We start from the raw sequence: 16,435 nt of genomic DNA, 5'->3' as shown, positions 1-16,435 counted from the left end.
AGCCTCCAGAACTGTGAGATGATTAACTTTTGTTATTTCAAGCCGCTGGTTTGTGGCTTGTCACAGAGCCCTAGGAAGCAAATACACTTGCCCATCAGGACTTCCCCCAGTGTCTGCCTTGTTCGTTTCCCGTCCTTGGGAAACTCATTACTACCTTTCCTCCATCCTCCTCCTGGGCTGTTGAGCCAGGTTGACTGGTTCTGCTACACAGTCTTGCTCTCTGACTTCAAGTGGGCTATTTGAACTCCTTGGTGAACAAACTTTATTTTTTCATCCCTTGACTTCCTTTTACATTTTTGGTGGCAGTGATTCCAGACCATTTCCTCCTCTTTCAAGGCTTCATGAGCCCTGTCATACTACCGTAGGGGAGGCAAACTTTACCTCTACCTGTCTTAAGTTTTTGGCTGGGCCTCTGACAAGAAATCAGATTAACAAGAGAAAAACAGTTTACTAACGCACGCAGCACACACCATGCAGGAGAAACCTAAAGTGAAGAGCAACTCAAAGTGGAGGCTTAGAATTCTGGTTTACGTAGTACCTTTAATAAAGAACAATACATTTGTGGAGGACGTAGGAGGAACGTCTTAGCCTTCCAGGTGCGGCAGTGTGTGGGAAGGTAAATGCATGTGAGGAAACTAATGGAGGAAATGTTTGCAGATTCCTCTTTGGTGTTGTCTCCAGCAAAAGGAGAATGTATATCTTGTCTGCAGGCAGAAAAAGGGGAGCTTTTTCTGGGTTTGCTGCTCTTAATTGCCTTCAGCTCAAAATAATTTTTATGCTAAAGAGGCATATTTTGGGCTGACACATTCTGGTTTCCTTCACTATTATTAAAGAACTTGCATCTTTTACAGAGAAAAATATTCTTACTCCACCTAATATATATATATATATATATATATATATATATATATATATATACACACACACACACACACACATATACACATATATACATACACATATACATATATATACACACACGTGTATATAATACATATATATATATATATATATATATATATATATATTTTTTTTTTTTTGCCTCTTTTGTGAGTCTTGATATTGGCTCCCCTCAGGTATGAGCTGGGACACAGGTATCATATTTACTAAAAATGAAGTAAACTCATGATGCTTCTGATATACAAACAGGACTGTAATAGTTTTCAGTGTTACTTAGGGATTTTTCTGAGTCTTTACTATGTTAACATGTTATGACATATTGGAAGAGGTATTTATTACACAGGATTTCTCAAGCTTATTTCACCACAGAAACTAACTGAGGGACTAATTCAGAGACTTTCCAGAAGATGGTTTGGCAATAACTATCCTACACTTTCTCCAGATGGTCTTGACTCTCTCAGATTTCAACCTAGACTTGCACTGCCTTGCCCTCAAAGTTGGTGGGTATATGCATTGGTGTTCTAAGCACCAATGTCTATACTGTGTGACAGTGGATAAGGCTCTGGTAAGATCTTTTCCCCTGGAGACTGGGCTTTTGTTATGTAGAGCATTCTAGGCACATTTTTCAGTGATTTCTGTTCCTCCCCCCTCCTGACTCTGGTAGGAGGAGATCTTTCTCAACTTTTCATTCTGAGAATTTGGTGGAGTTCCTGGAGTTAAACCCATGAATATATGTTCTCCAGCCCCCTGCCCAACCCTGCAGCTCCAAGAAGTTTCTCACCCTTAAGCTAGCCCACACTCAACCTCACACTCAATCTTCATCGAAACCATTATTTATTCCTATAAGTTTATAGCTCTGTTAGATTTTGCTTCAGGTAAGGAGATCTTAGCTTTGCCTCTGTGGATTTGCTTGTCTATCCAGATTTTGGGGTGGCAGTTTGCCATGCAACCTAAATTCTCTGATAAGTGCAGGAAAAGCCATTACTTTTCAGTTTTCTCATCTTTTTCTTGTAAGGATGTGAGTTAGGACTTCCCAATTCTTTACATGTAGGAGCTGAAACTGCAAGTCTGTCATAATATATCATAATATTAAAATAGGCTTCTTGTGAGACCTCTGTATGGTTAATTGTGTCAGCTCGACTAAAGGGTGCCTAGATAGCTGGTAAAACATTCTTTCTGGGTGTGTCTGTGAAGGTATTTCCAGGAGAGATTAACATTTGAACTGATACATTGAGTAAAAAAAAGATCATTTTCACCAAAGTGGGTAGACATTGTCCAATCAATGGAGAGCTGGATAGAACAGAAAGGCAAGTTTCTCCTCTGCATGAGCTGGGACGTCCATCTGCCCCGGGGACATTGGCGCTTCTGATTCTTGGGCCTTCAGATGTGGACTGGGACTTATACCATTGATCCCCGATTCTTGAGCCTCTGGACCCCAACTGGAACTTACATCATTAGTTCTCCTAGTTTTCAGGTCTTTGGACCTGGATTGAATTACAGCACCAGCTTCCCTGAGTTTCCAGCTTGCAGACAGTAGATTGTGGGACTTCTTGTCCTCCATGGTGACGTGAGCCAATGGCCAGTGATCCATCCATCTTATTGGTTCTGTTTTTCTGGAGGACCCCTTGCTTTTTTTTTTTTTTTTAAATCATCTAGTCTTTCCATTCTTAACTGTTATTCTTAAACTATTCACCTTTAAAGTTATTGTTTCTTTCCAACATGGCCCAGCAGAATAGCTCCTACAGAGAAGGGTGGTGAGAGGAAGGGCTATTCTTCTATCATCAAGGTAGTGACAAGAGAATACACCATCAATATTCACAAGTATCCATGGAGTGGATTTCAAGAAGTGTGCCCTTTGGGCACTCAAAGAAATTTGGAAATTTGCCATGAAGGAGATGTGAACTTCAGATGTGCACATTGATACCAATGTGGGCCAAAGGAATAAGGAATGTTTCATACCATGTCCATGTGTGGTTGTCCAAAAAACAGCAAGGATGAAGATTCATCAAACAGGCTTCACACATTGGTTACATATGTACACATCATCACTTTCAAAAATCTACAGGTAATAGATGTGGATGAGAACTAACCACTGATTGTCAAATAAATGTATAAAACTGCAACAGAAAACGTTATTGTTTGATATAGTTGGATGAAAATATATTATTTTGCTAGTTCTTTTATTAGTTTAATTTTTTCTAAGTTTTTTTCCTTTTTCTGCTTTCTCTAGTTTTATTGCATATTTAAAAAATAAAATTCATTTTATCTCCTCTACTTATTATTGATACTTCTTTTAAAAACCTTTTTAGTCATTGCCATGGGATTTACAGTATACGTTTTGAAAAAATCTGAATCTACCTTCAAGTAACGTGTCACTTAATGTGTAGAAAGAGACTTTATAATAGTAGAAATTGTTTTCCAGTCCTTGTTCTATTGTTATCATACATTTCACTTTTTTTGGACGCAATAAAAACCCAATACATTGTTACTTTTAATGTTTTAAACACTTACTTGCTTTAAACATCTTCTGGTATATTGAAAGTGTAAGGGGGTATGAACTGACACAACAACACAAAAAGGTGGAAAGGAGACACAATGAATAAAGCCAAGTAACTGAAGACTCAAGAGATTTTGGAAAAATGACTTATAACTTATAGACTACATTCCTGCAGCCAAAGAGACTCAGGAAAGAGAAAATCACAGCTCCAGAATCTAGATGTTGACACTTTAGCCTTCTATTCTTCAATGATCTGGCCTATTTTCAGGGTTAAAAGAAAGAATGCAGAAGATAGATAATTCCTTTTTTTTTTTTTAAGTTTATTTTGAGGGGGAGAGGGGCAGAAAGAGGGAGATGGAGAATCCCGAGCAGGGTCCACAGTGTCAGTGCAGAGCCTGATGTAGGGCTTGATCTCATGAACCGTGAGATCATGACCTGAGCCAAAATCAAGAGTCAGACACTTAACCGACTGAGCCACCTAGGCACTCCAAAGATAGATAACTCTTAAATGGAAAAGATTTCCAGAGTCAAAGGGATCAGAGTTCTCTGAAAAAAATTGAAGGTTACAGTTTGTCTTTCCTTAGTTTTACCATTATCAGTGTCATAGTGTAGATGTGTGGAATGCTTATTGACATGTCATCCCATTTTTGGTTTCTCATTTAGCATGACATACACTTTCAGGTCTTTCTTCTTTGCCCATTGTAAGAATCTCTTTTAGAATCGCTTTTAGTTGAACTGTTTAGTCCATTTATATTTAATGAAATTATTGATATAGTTGAGTTTAAATCTATGAACTTGTTTTAAATTTTGCCTTTCTGCTTTTAATCTAATACTCTTCCTGTCTTCTTTTGAGTTAATAAAATATTAAGTTTTATTTCATTTCAGCTTTTGGATCGCTTTAGAGCTATACTTCTATTAAAAAATAAAAGATTTTAGGGGCGCTTGGATGGTTCAGTTGGTTGAGTGTCCAACTCTTGATTTTGGTTCAGGTCTTGAGCTCAGGGTTGTGGGATCGAGCCCTCTGTTGCGCCCCACACTGAGTGTGGAGCCTCCTTAAGATCTCCTCTCTCTCTCTCACTTCCCCTCTGTCCCTCTCCCCTGCTTGCATGCACTCTCTCTCTCTCTCTCTCTAAAAAAAAAAAATAAATAAATAAATTAATAAAATAAAATAAAATATTTTAAATTTGACATTTTGGTCAACTGTTCTTCAACAAGGGTGTCAAGAATACAGAATGGGGAAATTATAGGCTCTTCAAGAAGTGGTTTTTGAGAAATTGGATCCTTATGCAAAAAACGTGAAATGGCTTAAAGAATTAAATGTAAAACCTGGAACTGTAAAACCTTGATGTGGGCCTTGGCAATCATTTCTTAGATATGACACCAAAAGCACAGTCAGCAAAAGCAAAATAAATGGTATTACATCAAGTTAAAACATTGCACAGCAAAGTAAATGATCAACAAAATGAAAAGGCAACCTATGGAATGGGAGAAAATAGTTGCAAACCGTGATCCGATAGAGAGTTAATAACCAGAATATATAAGGAATTTCTACAACTCAATACCAAAAATAAAATAACCCTATTAAAAAAAAAGGGGGGGGGGGGCAAAGGCTCTGGATAGACATCTCTCCAAAGAAGACATACAGATGACCAACAGGTACATGAAAAAGTGCTCAACATGACTAATCATTGGGGAAATGCAAATCAAATCTGCAAGCAGATATAGCATCACATTTATTTGGATGGCTATTATCAAGAAAGCAAAAGATGGGAAGTAGTATGGAGGTTTCTCAAAAAATTAAAAATAGAACTACCATATGAGCTAGAAATCCACTTCTAACTATATATCCCAAAGACTTGAAATCAATATCTCAAAGAATAATCTTTGAGATATTAATAAACTCATGTTTATTGCAGCATTATTCACAATAGCCAAGGCATGGAAGCAAAACTAAATGTCCATCAGATCATGGACATCATGATGAATAGATAAAGAAAATGGGGGGCGTCTGGGTGGCGCAGTCGGTTAAGCGTCCGACTTCAGCCAGGTCACGATCTCACGGTCCGTGAGTTCGAGCCCCGTGTCAGGCTCTGGGCTGATGGCTCAGAGCCTGGAGCCTGTTTCCGATTCTGTGTCTCCCTCTCTCTCTGCCCCTCCCCTGTTCATGCTCTGTCTCTCTCTGTCCCAAAAATAAATAAACGTTGAAAAAAATTAAAAAAAAAAAAAAAGAAAATGGTATGTACATGCAGTGAAGTATTATTTGCCTTTAAGTCCTGCCATTTTTTTTTTAATTTTTTTATTTCAACGTTTATTTATTTTTGGGACAGAGAGAGACAGAGCATGAGCAGGGGAGGGGCAGAGAGAGAGGGAAACACAGAATCGGAAACAGGCTCCAGACTCCGAGCCATCAGCCCAGAGCCTGACGCGGGGCTCGAACTCACGGACCGTGAGATCGTGACCTGGCTGAAGTCGGATGCTTAACTGACTGTGCCACCCAGGCGCCCCTAAGTCCTGCCATTTTTGACAACATGGACGAATCTGGAGGACATCAGTTAAGTGAAATAAGCCACAACCAAAAGGACAAATGCTACATGATACCACTTACACATTTATGTAATCTAAACTAGTCAGACTCATAGCACAGATTAGAGTGCTGGTTGCAAAGGTCTGGGGAGGGGGGAGGCAGAAATGGGAAGTATTAGTTAATGGTTATAAAGTTACAGTTATACAAGAGGAATAAGTCCTAGAGATACGTTGTACAGCATACATACTATAGTTAACAATATGATATTGTATACATAAAATTTTGGTAAGAGATCCTACGTTAAGTGTTCTTATCACAAAAAAATAATAAGGCAGGAGGAAATTTTGGAGGTGATGGGTATAGATGGCATAGATTATAGTGATGGTTTAATGTATGTACATTTATCTCCAAACTCATCAAGTTTTATTCATTAAATATGTATAACTTTTTGTATGCCAATCATACCTCAATAAAGTGGTTTAAACAAAACAAATACCTACTTATTTCTCCTCTGATTTATCTTTTGATATACACTATTTAGAGTTATGCTATTAAGAAATATTTGAGATTTTTCTGGAGATCTTTCTGTTATTATTTCTAATTCTATTGTGACCTGAAAAACAGTTTGTATGACTTAAATTCTTTTAAAATTTATTGATGCTTGGGGTGTCTGGGTGGCTCAGTCGGTTAAATGTCTGACTCTTGATTTCACAGTTTGTGAGTTCAAGCCTCTCGTCGGGCTCATGTGGAGCCTGCTTGGGATTCTCTCTCTCTCCCTTTCTCTCTGCCCTTCTCCCCCCTCAAAAGAAATAAACTTAAAAAAATTTGCTGATGATTTTATTATGGCCCAGAATATAGTCTATCTTGATAAACGTTCCATATGCACTTGAAATATGTGTATTATTCTTTTGTTGAATGGAGTGTTCTACAAGTGTCAATTTGGTCTATTTATTTATTTTTATTTTTTTAACGTTTATTTTTTTTATTTTTGAGAGCGAGAGACAGAGTGTGAGCAGGAGAAGAGCAGAGAGAGAGAGAGAGAGAGAGAGAGGGAAATATGGAATCCGAAGCAGGTTCCAGGCTCTGAGCTGTCAGCACAGAGCCCAATGCGGGGCTGAACCCATGAACTGTGAGATCATGACCTGAGCCAAAGTTGGAAGCTTAACTGACTGAGCCACCCAGGTACCCCCAATTTGGTCTATTTAGCTAATAGTGTTTTATTATTTCCTCAAACATTCATTCATTCTTTTATTTATTTTAACTTTAATTTTAATTTTAATTTATTTTTATGAGAGAGAGAGAGAGAGAGAGAGAGAGAGAGAGAGAGAGAGAGAGAATCCCAAGCAGGCTCTGAACTGTCAGCACAGAGCTCGACATGGAGCTCGAACCCATGAACCTTAAGATCATGACCTGAGCTGAAATCAAGAGTCAGATGCTTAACTGACTGAACCACCTAGGCACCCCTCTTTTTTTTTAAGTTTGTTTATTTATTTTGAGAGAGCATGAGAGGGGGAGAGGCAGAGAGAGAAGGCGAGAGAGGACCCCAAGCAGGCTCTGCACTGTCAACACAGAGCCTGACGCAAGGTTCTATCCCATGAACCATGAAATCATAACCTAAGCCAAAATCAACAGTAGGATACTTAACCAACTGAGCCACCCAGGCACCCACCTGAAAAATTTTTTTTTAGCCCTTCTATCTCTGCTCTTTCAGGACTCCAGTTATATGTATATTAGGCTGTTTGAGGTTATCCTAAAGATCACAGATGCTCTGTTCATTATTTTTTAGACTTTTTTTTCTATCTTGTTTCATTCTGAATAGTTTATATGCTGTCTTCATATACTGGTATTTTCTTTTGCAATGTCCAATTTGCTGCTAATTATTCTGGAGTGTTTTTCATTATAGACACTGTAGTTTTCAACACTAGAAACATGTATATGTGTTTGTGTTTTATCTTTCTTGTCTCTACTAACATGCCTAATATTTCCTTTAGCATTTTGAACAGATGGAATACAGTTGTAATATGTGCAAAGTCTTTGCTAATTCTGTCTGCTCTAAACCACAATATCAATAAGATACCTTAAATTGGTATATTGAGTATCAGTTCTGGGTTGGTTTCAAGTCACATATTTTTTTCTATTCATGATGGGTAATATTTTCTTGTTTCTTTGCATGCTTGGTAATTTTTTATTGGATGCTAGACATTATGAATTTTACCTTGCCATGTTCTGGATATTTTTGTATTCCTACAAATATTCTTGAGCTTTTTTTCTGGAATGCAGTTAAATTATTGTGAATTGAATCCTTTTGGAGCTTGCTTTTTAGGATTTGTTAGGCAGAACCATAGCAGGGTGTAGTCTAGGTCTAATTATTCCTCAAGACCCTTCTGCATATTGCACCCAATACTCTAAAACTGTTTTTCTGGTTTGGTGGTGGTAACAGGCACCGCTCCTGGCCTGGTCCAGATCCAGGTACTGTTCCCCCAATATTTTCAGGTAATTCTTTTTCCAAGCGTTGGGTAGTTGCATCAAGTGCATATGCTGGTCAATACTCTGCTAAATACAAGAGGGAAAGCTCCTGCACATCTCTGGATTTTTCTCTCCGTGCAGCTTTTTTTCTCTCTAGCATAGTCTGACCTACAAATTCCAGTAAGCATGGAATTTTCAGACTATCAACTCCATATTCTTAATTCAGGGAGTTGGTTTGCTTCCACTGGTTTCTTCTAGCACTGAAACCTGGAAACTCTTAGGGCAGGGATCACTGTCCTTTTAAAAAATCTGATGTTTTGTATCTTAAATTGTTTTTTTCATACATTTTGTGCATTTTTTAGTAATTTCAGGCAGAAGGGAAAATCCCACCTGTGTTACTCCATCTTTAGAACCAGAAGTTCCTACAAGTATGTTTTAAGCAATTAGAGAAGGATTTTTCTCACACTCAAACCATCTCTACCTCTCGTTCTGATTTTATTTTCACTAGACAACACATTTTACTTAATTGGAATTCTTGAGTACCTTAATACTTGTCATATTCTAATTGTATAACTTGAATGTTTAATATACATTATTATAAAGTAATGTGGATTTATGAACAGAGAAATTAAAACAGATGTGTTAAATTTCTGGCTTTTTTCCAAACCTATCTTGGTAATATGATTACATAAAATTATCTGTGGTCAGAAAACTCAAATTCTGTTTTAGGTAATGATAATGCATCAGTGAAGAAAACATATTCTGCACAAATCAGAATGTAGCTCTGCCCTTGTAGAGCTACATTCTTGTGGATAATAATAGCTTACACGTACATAGAACTTACTATGTAACAGGCACCATGACACTATTCTGTATGTTTTAAACATATTAACTTATTGAATTCTCATAAAATCCTGTGAAGTATATATTATTTTTAACACCATTTTTCAAAAGAGAAAATAAGCATAGCTGTTGAAGTAACTAGCCTGAGACCACATAGCCAGTAAGTACTGAAACTGGGATTTGAATTCAGGATCTCTGGGCCCCATATTCCTCCGCTTAATCACTGCACCAGGCAGGTTCTCTCAGCAGACTATGTTGGTTAGGAATCTTTCTTTTCTTCAGTCTTGAATTGTATTTTTGTCCACCTAATCTTTTTTAGACTGAGAGGTGGATTAATATTTTCTTCCAACAGTGAACATCTGTTTCTCCTGTAGTTCCTATAATTTGCTTAATTGAGTGTTGTTGCTGTGTTGGTATTTACATTTCATAACTACTATATTTTCATTATAGATTGCATCCATTTTTACAGTCTCTTATAGATTTCAATGTTGATGTTATATACACTTCAGAGAATACCCTTTAACATTACAGTATTTTCTTTGTCTTTCATGCCTTTGGAATCGAATCTGAATTTTTTTAGATGCTAAGATAAAAATCCTTATTTTTATTTTTTTTATTTTTTATTTATTTTTTTTTTTTTAAAATTTTTTTTTCAACGTTTATTTATTTTTGGGACAGAGAGAGACAGAGCATGAACGGGGGAGGGGCAGAGAGAGAGGGAGACACAGAATCGGAAACAGGCTCCAGGCTCTGAGCCGTCAGCCCAGAGCCTGACGCGGGGCTCGAACTCACGGACCGCAAGATCATGACCTGGCTGAAGTCAGACACTTAACCGACTGCGCCACCCAGGCGCCCCAAAAATCCTTATTTTTAAAAATGTTAATTTAGCTCTGCCCATCCTTTTATATTTAGCCTTATGAACTACTTTTTTTAGAGTTACATTAAAAAAATTTCAATAGAGTTCAATTTTTCTTTGTGACCTAATTTGAAAATATTTTTCAGTGAATAACTGGATTAAGTCCATTTACATTTATTAATAGCTCAGCTATCTTTGTCCTGTATTCTGTCACATTGTATTCATATGTTTTCTGCTCTTATTTTTATTTTTTTAATTTTTTTATTTATTTAGTTTTTAGTTTTTATTTTATTTTATTTTATTTTATTTTATTTATTTTTTTTTCTGAAATTTATTGACAAATTGGTTTCCATTCTGCTCTTATTTTTAAAATCTTTATACATATATCTACTTTTTTCCTTTTAAATAGTTCTGAAATTTAAGAAAGTTGTATATTTTTATCCTAGTATTTTCCTTCATAATTAATTTTACATGACACCTTTAAACCTCTGTTTCTAAAAGCAGTTTTATTAGTCTTCTATCATGACAGTCCTTTATGCTCAATAAGGATTTTGATCTTAACATCTAAAAAATTCGAATTCAATTAAATAAATAAATGAATCTTCAGGTTATGTTAATGACACCCTCTGAAAATATCTTGAAGTCATTCCCTGCTACAGTCTTAGTCCAAAGCACTATTGTTTCTCCTTGGAATGGAGCAGCAACTTCATAAGTGGCCACACTGCTTCTGTCCTTACCACTGGTATATGTCCACCCTCCTGCATCATCTAGTGTAAATTAAAACATGTAAATTTTATCTTGATATTCCTTTGCTTAGAAGCTTTCTAAAGACTCTGTATGAAACCTTCAAGGCCTTGCTTTTTCTCTTTTTGGATTCATGCTTATTTCCCTGACATCATCTCCTACCTCTTTCCTCACTGTAGCTCCTGTCACTTTGGCTTCCTTTCAGCTCCTCAAGTACACCACACATTTTCCCAACTCATGGATTTTTAACATGTCTTTGCCTTTATCTGGACCTCTTTTTGCTTTTAGTTACCTGGTTAACACTTACCCTAATTTAGAGATCTTAGCTTAGATGCCACTTCTTTAAGGAGGCTTTCCCTTATGACCCAGTCTAATATAGCAACTTCTCTTCTTTTATTCTGGCATAGTGAATTCTTCTTTTATCACACTTTAGTAGGTTTATGCACTGTTTTGTCCTTTATGGATTCTTTCCCTACTTCTGTTAAACTCACCCCTTCAAACCATGGTTTCTTTGTGATACTACTTTGATCCAGATCCATGTGATTCTGGTGGCTCTGTTACCACCCTACCTCTCCACCCCCTGCAAGAGACAGGCACTGGTCCTAGGCAAGTCCATCATTTATCTGCAGGCTCCTGGCACACAGTGATTGCTCCAAAGAGTGGCCACCAGGCTAAACTGTTGAACAGAATTCTTTTCCAGAGTTTTTTAAATTGGAGGTGATGGAGTATTAGATATTAAGCCATAAATATGGCACCAAAGTTTAGAGCTATATGTGTACCCTCTATATAAAAATGCCTGAGAGCAGGGGGACATGGGTAGCTCAGCTGGTTGAGTGGCCAGCTCCTGATTTTGGCTCAGGTCGTGATCTCACAGTTGTGAGATCGAGCCTTGTGATGGGCTCTGTGCTGAGCATAGAGCTGCTTGGGATTCTCTCTCTCCCCCTCTCTCTACCTTTCTCTCTCTCTATCAAAATAGATAAATAAACTTAAAAAAATGCGGAAGCAAGGTTGAAGGATATAAAACCAATGTACAGAAACCTGTTGCATTTCTATACACCAATAACAAAGCAGCAGAAAAAGAAATCAAGGAATTGATGCTATTTGTAATCACACCAAAGACAATTAGATACCTAGGAATAAACCTAAGCAAAGAGGTAAAAAAGAGCTGTATTCTGAAAGCTATAGAACACTTATGAAAGAAATTGAGAGGACACAAAGAAATGGAAAAACATTCCATGCTCATGTATTGGAAGAACAAATATTGTTAAAATGTCTGTACTACCCAAAGCAATCTACGCATTTAATGCAATTCCTATCAAAATGCCACCAGGGGGCGCCCAGGTTGCTCAATCAGTGAAGCCTCAGACTGGATTTTGGCTCAGGTCATGATCACATATTGGTTGGTGAGATAGAGTCCCGCGTCCTGACAGCACATTGTCTGCTTGGGATTCTCTTCCTCTCTCTCTCTGCACACACCACTCGACTGATGTTATGCTCATGCTCTGTCTCTCAAAATAAATAAATAAACTTAAAAAAAAATACCGCCAGCAATTTTCACAGATGTAGAGCAAACAATCCTAAAGTTTGTATGGATTCACAAAAGACCCCAAATAGCCAAAGCAATCCTGAAAAAGAGAAAACTGGAGGCATCATTATTCTGGATTTCAAGCTATATTACAAAGCTGTAGTCATCAAGACAAGATGGTACTGGCCCCAAAACAGAAACATAGATCATTGGAACAGAATAGAAAATCCAGGAAGGGATCCACAACTATATGGTCAACTCACCTTTGACAAAGCAGGAAAGAATATCCAATGGGAAAAAGATAGTCTCTTCAACAAATGGTACTGGGGAAACTGGACAGCAACACGCAGAAGAGTGAAAATGGACTACTTTCTTGCACCATATACAAACATAAATTCAAAATGGATGAAAGACCTAATTGTAAGACAGAAAACCATCAAAATCCTACAGGAGAACACAGGCAGCAACCTCTTTGACCTTGGCCATAGCAACTTTATATTAGACATATTACCAGAGGCAAGGGAAACAAAAGCAAAAATGAACTATTGGGACTTCATCAAGATAAAAAGCTTCTGCACAGTGAAGGAAGAAACAAAACTAAAAGGCAGCCTATGGAATGGGAGAAGATATTTGCAAATGACATATCTGATGAAGGGCTAGTATCCAAAATCTATAAAGAACTTATCAAACTCAACACCAAAAAAAAAAAAGTCATCCAGGGAAGAAATGGGCAGAAGACATGAACAGATGCTTTCCCAAAGAAGACATCCAGATGGTGGCGCCTTGGTGGCTCCATCAGTTAGACGTCTGACTTTGGCTCGGGTCATGATCTCGTGGTTCATGAGTTCAAGCCCTGCATTGGGCTCTGTGCTGACAGCTCAGAGCCTGGAGCCTGCTTCAGATTCTGTGTCTTCCTCTCTTTCTGTCCCTCCCCTGCTCACGCTGTTTCTCTCTTTCTCAAAATTAAACATTAAAAAATTAAAAAAAAGCCATCATTCAGATGGCTAACAGACATATGAAAAGATGCTCAACATCACTCATCATCAAGGAAATACAAATGAAAACCATGGTGAGATATCACCTCACACCTGTCTGAATGGCTAAAATTAACATAAGAAACAACAAGTGTTAGCAAGGATGTGGAGAAAGGGGAACTCTCTTGCACTGTTGCTGGGAATGCAACCTGGTGCAGTCATTCTGGAGAACAGTATGGAGGTTCCTCAAAAAGTTAAAAATAGAACTAACCTATGACCCAGAAATTTCACTACTAGGTATTTATGCAAAGGATTCAAAAATACAGATTCCATGGGAGACATGCACCCTCATGTTTATAGCAGCATCATCAACAATAGCCAAACTATGGAGAGAGCCCAAATGTCCACTGACTGATGACTGGACAAAGAAGATTGTGGTATACACCCACACCCACACACACACACACACACACACTGGACTATTACTCAGCCATAAAAAAGAATGAAATCTTGACATCTGCCATGGCATGGTTGGAGCTAGAATGTATTATGCCAAATGAAATAAGTCAGTCAGAGAAAGACAAATACCATATGATTTCACTCATATGTGGAATTTAAGACACAAAACAGATAAACATATCAGAGGGGGAAAAAGAGAGAGGGAAACAAATCATAAGAGACTTTTTAAAAAAGAGTTTATTTATTTATCTTGAGAGAGAGAGAGAAAGCAGGCAAGCAGAGGCGGGGCAGAGAGAGTGAGAGAGAGAATCCCAAGCAGAATCTCTGCACTGCCAGTGCAGAGCCTGACTTGGGGCTTGAACTCATGAACTGTGAGATCATGACCTGAGCTAAAATCAAGAGTTGGATCCTTAACCGACTGAGCCACCCAGGCTCCCCAACCATAAGAGACCCTTAACAATAGGGTTGATGGAGGGAGGTGGGTGCAGGATGGGGTAGATGGGTGATGGGTATTAAGGTGGGTACTTGTTATGATGAACACTGGGTGTTGTTTGTAAGCGATGAATCATTCAATTGTACTCCTAGGACCAATATTGCACTGTATGTTAACTAACTGGAATTTAAATAAAAATTGGAAAAGAAAAAAAAATGCCTGAGAGAATAAGATCAACACAGAGACCCAAGCCAAGATGAAAGATGGGAAAAGAAGACACATTATTCATGCTACTGAATCTAGCTGATTCTGAGATCCGTTCAACCGTATTCATTGCTGTGATTTCACACCTTTCCCTTAAGATAGTATAAGTTTTCTTTTATATCACTTGAGTATTGTCACAAGAGCACTGATCAATACAAACTTTTAGCCTAACATGATATGTTATATTTGTTTGTTGTATCTGTAAATCCCATGAGGGAAGACACTATGCTTGCATGTTAATCAGTGTACACATGGCACCCAGTATTGTGCTTGGGATATAGCAGATGCTTATCATATATTTGTCAAATAAGTTAGTGAATTATATAAGTACCATATATGCCTTAATTAGAGAAAGATTATATTCTGGTGAGAAAGAGAGCACCAGCTTAAAGTATTAGACAGTAGGTTTTGAAGAAAGTAATGATACATTCAATCTACTCAAAGAATAAACAAGATAAGTTCAGTGAAGTAAGACATTTTAGTATTTGAGTTGAGATAGAGAAACAAAGAATAGTTCAACATATCCCTATAATGGAGAGGAAGAGTAGGATATGAGGATGAGATGGTAGTAAATACAAAGAAGATAAAGAGATATGCCATTTTATTTTTTAACCTTTGTATCTGAAATCTTCTCACATATTATATTAATGTAGTGTGTAAAATTGGACTTTGACCCATAGTCAGGGTGGGAAAGTCTAGTGGTTAATTGCCTGCTTCCATTCCTTGACTTCTTTTCTATGATATGGCACATGAGGAAACCTTCTAAAGTGTGTTGTGAGCAATAGGGATTAGATCTTTCTCAGATTGTGCTCTCAAAAGGGTTGGATGGAAAGGGGCTAAGGTGATCTGAGTTCTAAGATGAAAAACAAGCTAGGGACTCTCGGGATTGTTTGTCTCCATAGTTAATTGGCCCTTGGAGAAGATACTCCCATGTATCTTCAGATCTACACTCCTCAAAATATCTCATTCCCCTGACCCCTACAAGTAAACTTTAAGCAAAGCCCTTTGGGAATGCTTATCTCAATTCATATGGCAAGTCTAATTGGCATCTTGAGTAATGGTTTCCAGAAAAGATTCAGGATATGTCCCCTGGGTTGGGATCCCTGATGCCATATATTTAGTGTCCTCAGTTTGCTTCAGATGACATCATAGGTCTTCTGAATTAGAGGGATGTTCTATTTCTCACAGATGCTGCTCCTCTGTCCTCAAGATTGGTTCATGTCAGGACAAGTCTATCCTCATTCTCACCCCTATGATTGCTGCTGAGAAAAGATTCATGCATTTAGGAAGGGGCTTATTCTAAAAACACCAGTGCTAGAAAAAAAATTCTAGTTAAGCAGAAAAGGAAGTATAAAGCTAAGAAGACAGTGCCTTGGGTGATTCAAAATAGGGAAAAATCCAAAACAGATGTTCTTTTGACTCTGGACTCATTGAAGATTAATCTAATATTAAATGCAGCTTCTTAATCAGGTCACATTAATGGAAATTTTTATTGTCCAAGCTTGCATTTCCATTTTGGGATAGAGCAGTGGCTCAGATACATGTTTAGAGGCAGAGGAAATATATGCATGATTCAAAGGCCCCACTAGTAGAGGTTAAAGAAGTTCAGTTACTTAATATGTCATGATGTGCACTGCCGAGTTCAAAATCTGAGGACAGATTGCAAGAGCATTACAGAATTACAGTTACTGTTGTTCCTGATGATACTCTGTCATTAGGATAATTAGTGTCAACAATGGTAACTGTGTAGGACAATATCTTTTATGCCATTCCACTGGAATTTAAATGGCGATTTCCAGGATTAGACAAGGAAGTGTGATGAGCACCTCAGAAAAGACCTGAGTGATCAGTAGCCACTGTGTGAGTCAGTGTGGACCTATCCAGCCCTCTCTATTCCACTTCTGTATTTGTTCTGCCCACAAGTCTCTGCAGAAGGAATTCCGGGTAAGG

The sequence above is a fragment of the Prionailurus bengalensis genome, chromosome E3 (assembly GCF_016509475.1).
Source record: "Prionailurus bengalensis isolate Pbe53 chromosome E3, Fcat_Pben_1.1_paternal_pri, whole genome shotgun sequence".
Taxonomy (NCBI): domain Eukaryota; kingdom Metazoa; phylum Chordata; class Mammalia; order Carnivora; family Felidae; genus Prionailurus; species Prionailurus bengalensis.
Note: the sequence above shows the minus strand (reverse complement) of the source record.